A 7,178-nucleotide genomic window follows, 5' to 3' on the forward strand; every position below is an offset into this window, starting at 1 on the left:
AGGTTCAGGGCATATTTGTGTGGAGTTCTGCATTGGTACTTTCCAGTGAGACAGGGAGGTTATGCAGGGTACAGGTTCAGGGCATATTTCAGTCGAGTTCGGCATTGTTGCGTTCCAGTGAGACAGGGAGGTTATGCAGGGGTACAGGTTCAGGGCATATTTGTGTGTAGTTCTGCATTGGTACGTTCCAGTGAGACAGGGAGGTTATGGAGGGGTACAGGTTTCCGAGCATATTTGTGTGGAGTTCTGCAATGGTACGTTCCAGTGAGACAGGCAGGTTATGGAGGGGACAGGTTCAGGGCATATTTGTGTGGAGTTCTGCGTTGGGACGTTCCAGTGAAACAGGGAGGTAATGAGGGGTACAGGTTCAGGGCATATTTGTGTGGAGTTCTGCAGTGGTACGTTCCTGTGAGACAGGGAGATTATGGTCAGGTACAGGTTCAGGGCATATTTCTGTGGTGTTCTGCAATGGTACGCTCCAGTGAGACAGGCAGGTTATGCAGGGTACAGGTTCAGGGCATATTTGAGTGGAGTTCGGCATTGTTGCGTTCCAGTGAGACAGGGAGGTTATGGAGGGGTACAGGTTCAGGGCATATTTGTGTGTAGTTCTGCATTGGTACGTTCCAGTGAGACAGGGAGGTTATGGAGGCGTACAGGTTTCCGAGCATATTTGTGTGGAGTTCTGCAATGGTACGTTCCAGTGAGACAGGCAGGTTATGGAGGGGACAGGTTCAGGGCATATTTGTGTGGAGTTCTGCGTTGGGACGTTCCAGTGAAACAGGGAGGTAATGAGGGGTACAGGTTCAGGGCATATTTGTGTGGAGTTCTGCATTGGTAAGATCCAGAGAGACAGGGAGGTTATGGAGGGGTACAGCTTCAGGGCATATTTGTGTGGAGTTCTGCATTGGTACCTTCCAGTGAGACAGGGAGATTATGGAGGGGTACAGGTTCAAGTCATATTTGTGTGTAGTTCTGCATTGGTACATTCCAGTGAGATAGGGAGGTTATGGAGGGTACAGCTTCAGGGCATATTTGTGTTGAGTTCTGCAGTGGGACGTTCCAGTGAGACAGGGAGGTTATGGACGGGTACAGGTTCAGGGCATATTTGTGTGGAGTTCTGCATTGGTACTTTCCAGTGAGACAGGGAGGTTATGCAGGGTACAGGTTCAGGGCATATTTCAGTCGAGTTCGGCATTGGTGCGTTCCAGTGAGACAGGGAGGTTATGCAGGGTATAGGTTCAGGGCATATTTGTGTGGAGTTCTGCAGTGGTACGTTCCTGTGAGACAGGGAGATTATGGTCAGGTACAGTTTCAGGGCATATTTGAGTGGAGTTCTGCATTGGTACTTTCCAGTCAGACAGGGAGGTTATGGAGGGTACAGGTTCATGGCAAATTTGTGTGGAGTTCTGCAGTGGTACGTTCCAGTGAGACAGGGAGGTTATGGAGGGTACAGGTTCAATGCATATTTGTGTGCAGTACAGCATTGGTACGTTCCAGTGAGACAATGAGGATATGGAGGGTACAGGTTCAGGGCAAGTTTGTGTGGAGTTCTGCATAGGTACGTTCCAGTGAGACAGGGAGGTTATGGAGGGGTACAGGTTCAGGGCATATTTGTGTGGAGTACAGCATTGGTACGTTCCAGTGAGACAATGAGGTTATGGAGGGTACAGTTTCAGGGCATATTTGAGTGGAGTTCGGCATTGGTGCGTTCCAGTGAGCCAGGGAGGTTATGGAGGGGTACAGGTTCAGGGCATATTTTTGTGTAGTTCTGCATTGGTACGTTCCAGTGAGACAGGGAGGTTATGCAGGGATACAGGTTCAGGGCATATTTGGGTGGAGTTCTGCATTGGTACATTCCAGTGAGACAGGGAGGTTATGGAGGGGTACAGGTTCAGGGCATATTTGTGTGGAGTTCTGCATTGGTACGTTCCTGTGAGACAGGGAGATTATGGTCGGGTACAGTTTCAGGGCATATTTGAGTGGAGTTCGGCATTGGTGCGTTCCAGTGAGCCAGGGAGGTTATGCAGGGATACAGGTTCAGGGCATATTTGGGTGGAGTTGTGCATTGGTACATTCCAGTGAGACAGGGAGGTTATGCAGGGGTACAGGTTCAGGGCATATTTGTGTGGAGTTCTGCATTGGTGCGTTCCAGTTAGACAGGGTGGTTATGGAGGGGTACAGGTTCAGGACATATTTCTGTGGTGTTCTGCAATGGTACGCTCCAGTGAAACAGGCAGGTTATGCAGGGTACAGGTTCAGGGCATATTTGAGTGGAGTTCGGCATTGGTGCTTTCCAGTGAAACTGGGAGGTTATGGAGGGGTACAGGTTCAGGGCATATTTGTGTGTAGTTCGGCATTGGTACGTTCCAGTGAGACAGGGAGGTTATGCATGGTACAGGTTCAGGGCATATTTGTGTGGAGTTCTGCAGTGGTACGTTCCAGTGAGACTGGGAGGTTATGGACGGGAACAGTTTCAGGGCATATTTGTGTGGTGTTCTGCATTGGTACGTTCCAGTGAGACAGGGTGGTTATGGAGGGGTACAGGTTCAGGGCACATTTGTGTGGTGTTCTGCAATGGTACGTTCCAGTGAGACAGGGATGTTATGCAGGGTACAGGTTCAGGGCATATTTGAGTGGAGTTCGGCATTGGTGCGTTCCAGTGAGACAGGGAGGTTATGGAGGGGTACAGGTTCAGGGCATATTTGCGTGTAGTTCTGCATTGGTACGTTCCAGTGAGACAGGGAGGTTATGCAGGGTGCAGGTTCAGGGCATATTTGTGTGGAGTTCTGCATTGGTACTTTCCAGTCAGACAGGGAGGTTATGGAGGGTACAGGTTCATGGCAAATTTGTGTGGAGTTCTGCAGTGGTACGTTCTAGTGAGACAGGGAGGTTATGGAGGGTACAGGTTCAATGCATATTTGTGTGGAGTTCTGCAGTGGGACGTTCCACTGAGACAGGGAGAATATGGACGGGTACATGTTCAGGGCATATTTGTGTGGAGTACAGCATTGGTACGTTCCAGTGAGACAATGAGGATATGGAGGGTACAGGTTCAGGGCATGTTTGTGTGGATTTCTGCATTGGTACGTTCCAGTGAGACAGTGAGGTTATGGAGGGGTACAGGTTCAGGGCATATTTGTGTGGAGTACAGCATTTGTACGTACCAGTGAGACAATGAGGTTATGGAGGGTACAGGTTCAGGGCATATTTGTGTGGAGTTCTGCATTGGCAAGTTCCAGTGAGACAGGGAGGTTATGGAGGGGTACAGGTTCAGGGTATATTTGTGTGGAGTTCTGCATTGGTACGTTCCAGTGAGACTGGGAGGTTATGGAGTGGTACAGGTTCAGGGCATATTTGTGTGGAGTTCTGCGTTGGGACGTTCCAGTGAGACAGGGAGGTTATGGAGGGGTACAGGTTCAGGGCATATTTGTGTGGAGTTCTGCATTGGTACGTTCCAGTGAGACAGGGAGGTTATGGAGGGGTACAGGTTCAGGGCATATTTGTGTGGAGTTCTGCATTGGTACGTTCCAGTGAGACAGGGAGGTTATGGAGGGGTACAGGATCAGGGCATATTTGTGTGGTGTTCTGCAATGGTACGTTCCATTGAGACAGGCAGGTTATGGAGGGGACAGGTTCAGGGCATATTTGTGTGGAGTTCTGCGTTGGGACGTTCCAGTGAGACAGGGAGGTAATGAGGGGTACAAGTTCAGGGCATATTTGAGTGGAGTTCTGCATTGGTACGATCCAGAGAGACAGGGAGGTTATGGAGGGGTACAGGTTCAGGGCATATTTGTGTGGAGTTCTGCATTGGTACGTTCTAGTGAGACAGGGAGGTTGTGGAGGGGTACAGGTTCAGGGCATATTTGTGTGTAGTTCTGCATTGGTACATTCCAGTGAGACTGGGAGGTTATGGAGTGGTACAGGTTCAGGGCATATTTGTGTGGAGTTCTGCATTGGTACTTTCCAGTGAGACAGGGAGGTTATGCAGGGTACAGGTTCAGGGCATATTTCAGTGGAGTTCGGCATTGGTGCGTTCCAGGGAGACAGGGAGGTTATGGAGGGGTACAGGTTCAGGGCATATTTGTGTGTAGATCTGCATTGGTACGTTCCAGTGAGACAGGGAGGTTATGCAGGGTACAGGTTCAGGGCATATTTGTGTGGAGTTCTGCAGTGGTACGTTCCTGTGAGACAGGGTGGTTATGCAGGGATACAGGTTCAGGGCAAATTTGTGTGGAGTTCTGCAGTGGTACGTTCCAGTGAGACAGGGAGGTTGTGGAGGGGTACAGGTTCAGGGCATATATGTGTGGAGTACAGCATTGGTACGTTCCAGTGAGACAATGAGGTTATGGAGGGTACAGGTTCAGGGCATATTTGAGTGGAGTTCTGCATTGGTACGTTCCAGTGAGACAGGGAGGTTATGGAGGGGTACAGGTTCAGGGCATATTTGTGTGGAGTTCTGCATTGGTGCGTTCCAGTTAGACAGGGTGTTTATGGAGGGGTACAGGTTCAGGGCATATTTCTGTGGTGTTCTGCAATGGTACGCTCCAGTGAGACAGGCAGGTTATGCAGGGTACAGGTTCAGGGCATATTTGAGTGGAGTTCGGCATTGTTGCGTTCCAGTGAGACAGGGAGGTTATGGAGGGGTACAGGTTCAGGGCATATTTGTGTGTAGTTCTGCATTGGTACGTTCCAGTGAGACAGGGAGGTTATGGAGGGGTACAGGTTTCCGAGCATATTTGTGTGGAGTTCTGCAATGGTACGTTCCAGTGAGACAGACAGGTTATGGAGGGGACAGGTTCAGGGCATATTTGTGTGGAGTTCTGCGTTGGGACGTTCCAGTGAAACAGGGAGGTAATGAGGGGTACAGGTTCAGGGCATATTTGTGTGGAGTCTGCATTGGTACGATCCAGAGAGACAGGGAGGTTATGGAGGGGTACAGGTTCAGGGCATATTTGTGTGGAGTTCTGCATTGGTACCTTCCAGTGAGACAGGGAGATTATGGAGGGGTACAGGTTCAAGTCATATTTGTGTGTAGTTCTGCATTGGTACATTCCAGTGAGACAGGGAGGTTATGGAGGGTACAGCTTCAGGGCATATTTGTGTTGAGTTCTGCAGTGGGACGTTCCAGTGAGACAGGGAGGTTATGGACGGGTACAGGTTCAGGGCATATTTGTGTGGAGTTCTGCATTGGTACTTTCCAGTGAGACAGGGAGGTTATGCAGGGTACAGGTTCAGGGCATATTTCAGTCGAGTTCGGCATTGGTGCGTTCCAGTGAGACAGGGAGGTTATGGAGGGGTACAGGTTCAGGGCATATTTGTGTGTAGTTCTGCATTGGTACGTTCCAGTGAGACAGGGAGGTTATGCAGGGTACAGGTTCAGGGCATATTTGTGTGGAGTTCTGCAGTGGTACGTTCCTGTGAGACAGGGAGATTATGGTCAGGTACAATTTCAGGGCATATTTGTGTGGAGTTCTGCATTGGTACTTTCCAGTCAGACAGGGAGGTTATGGAGGGTACAGGTTCATGGCAAATTTGTGTGGAGTTCTGCAGTGGTACGTTCCAGTGAGACAGGGAGTTTATGGAGGGTACTGGTTCAATGCATATTTGTGTGGAGTACAGCATTGGTACGTTCCAGTGAGACAATGAGGATATGGAGGGTACAGGTTCAGGGCAAGTTTGTGTGGAGTTCTGCATAGGTACGTTCCAGTGAGCCAGGGAGGTTATGGAGGTGTACAGGTTCAGGGCATATTTTTGTGTAGTTCTGCATTGGTACGTTCCAGTGAGACAGGGAGGTTATGCAGGGATACAGGTTCAGGGCATATTTGGGTGGAGTTCTGCATTGGTACATTCCAGTGAGACAGGGAGGTTATGGAGGGGTACAGGTTCAGGGCATATTTGTGTGGAGTTCTGCATTGGTGCGTTCCAGTTAGACAGGGTGGTTATGGAGGGGTACAGGTTCAGGGCATATTTCTGTGGTGTTCTGCAATGGTACGCTCCAGTGAGACAGGCAGGTTATGCATGGTACAGGTTCAGGGCATATTTGAGTGGAGTTCGGCATTGGTGCTTTCCAGTGAGACTGGGAGGTTATGGAGGGGTACAGGTTCAGGGCATATTTATGTGTAGTTCGGCATTGGTACGTTCCAGTGAGACAGGGAGGTTATGCATGGTACAGGTTCAGGGCATATTTGTGTGGAGTTCTGCAGTGGTACGTTCCAGTGAGACTGGGAGGTTATGGACGGGAACAGTTTCAGGGCATATTTGTGTGGTGTTCTGCATTGGTACGTTCCAGTGAGACAGGGTGGTTATTGAGGGGTACAGGTTCAGGGCACATTTGTGTGGTGTTCTGCAATGGTACGTTCCAGTGAGACAGGGATGTTATGCAGGGTACAGGTTCAGGGCATATTTGAGTGGAGTTCGGCATTGGTGCGTTCCAGTGAGACAGGGAGGTTATGGAGGGGTACAGGTTCAGGGCATATTTGCGTGTAGTTCTGCATTGGTACGTTCCAGTGAGACAGGGAGGTTATGCAGGGTACAGGTTCAGGGCATATTTGTGTGGAGTTCTGCATTGGTACTTTCCAGTCAGACAGGGAGGTTATGGAGGGTACAGGTTCATGGCAAATTTGTGTGGAGTTCTGCAGTGGTACGTTCTAGTGAGACAGGGAGGTTATGGAGGGTACAGGTTCAATGCATATTTGTGTGGAGTTCTGCAGTGGGACGTTCCACTGAGACAGGGAGAATATGGACGGGTACATGTTCAGGGCATATTTGTGTGGAGTACAGCATTGGTACGTTCCAGTGAGACAATGAGGATATGGAGGGTACAGGTTCAGGGCATGTTTGTGTGGAGTTCTGCATTGGTACGTTCCAGTGAGACAGTGAGGTTATGGAGGGGTACAGGTTCAGGGCATATTTGTGTGGAGTACAGCATTGGTACGTACCAGTGAGACAATGAGGTTATGGAGGGTACAGGTTCAGGGCATATTTGTGTGGAGTTCTGCATTGGTAAGTTCCAGTGAGACAGGGAGGTTATGGAGGGGTACAGGTTCAGGGTATATTTGTGTGGAGTTCTGCATTGGTACGTTCCAGTGAGACTGGGAGGTTATGGAGTGGTACAGGTTCAGGGCATATTTGTGTGGAGTTCTGCGTTGGGACGTTCCAGTGAGACAGGGAGGTTATGG

Source organism: Hemitrygon akajei, unplaced genomic scaffold (genome assembly GCF_048418815.1).
Source record: "Hemitrygon akajei unplaced genomic scaffold, sHemAka1.3 Scf000095, whole genome shotgun sequence".
Lineage (NCBI taxonomy): Eukaryota > Metazoa > Chordata > Chondrichthyes > Myliobatiformes > Dasyatidae > Hemitrygon > Hemitrygon akajei.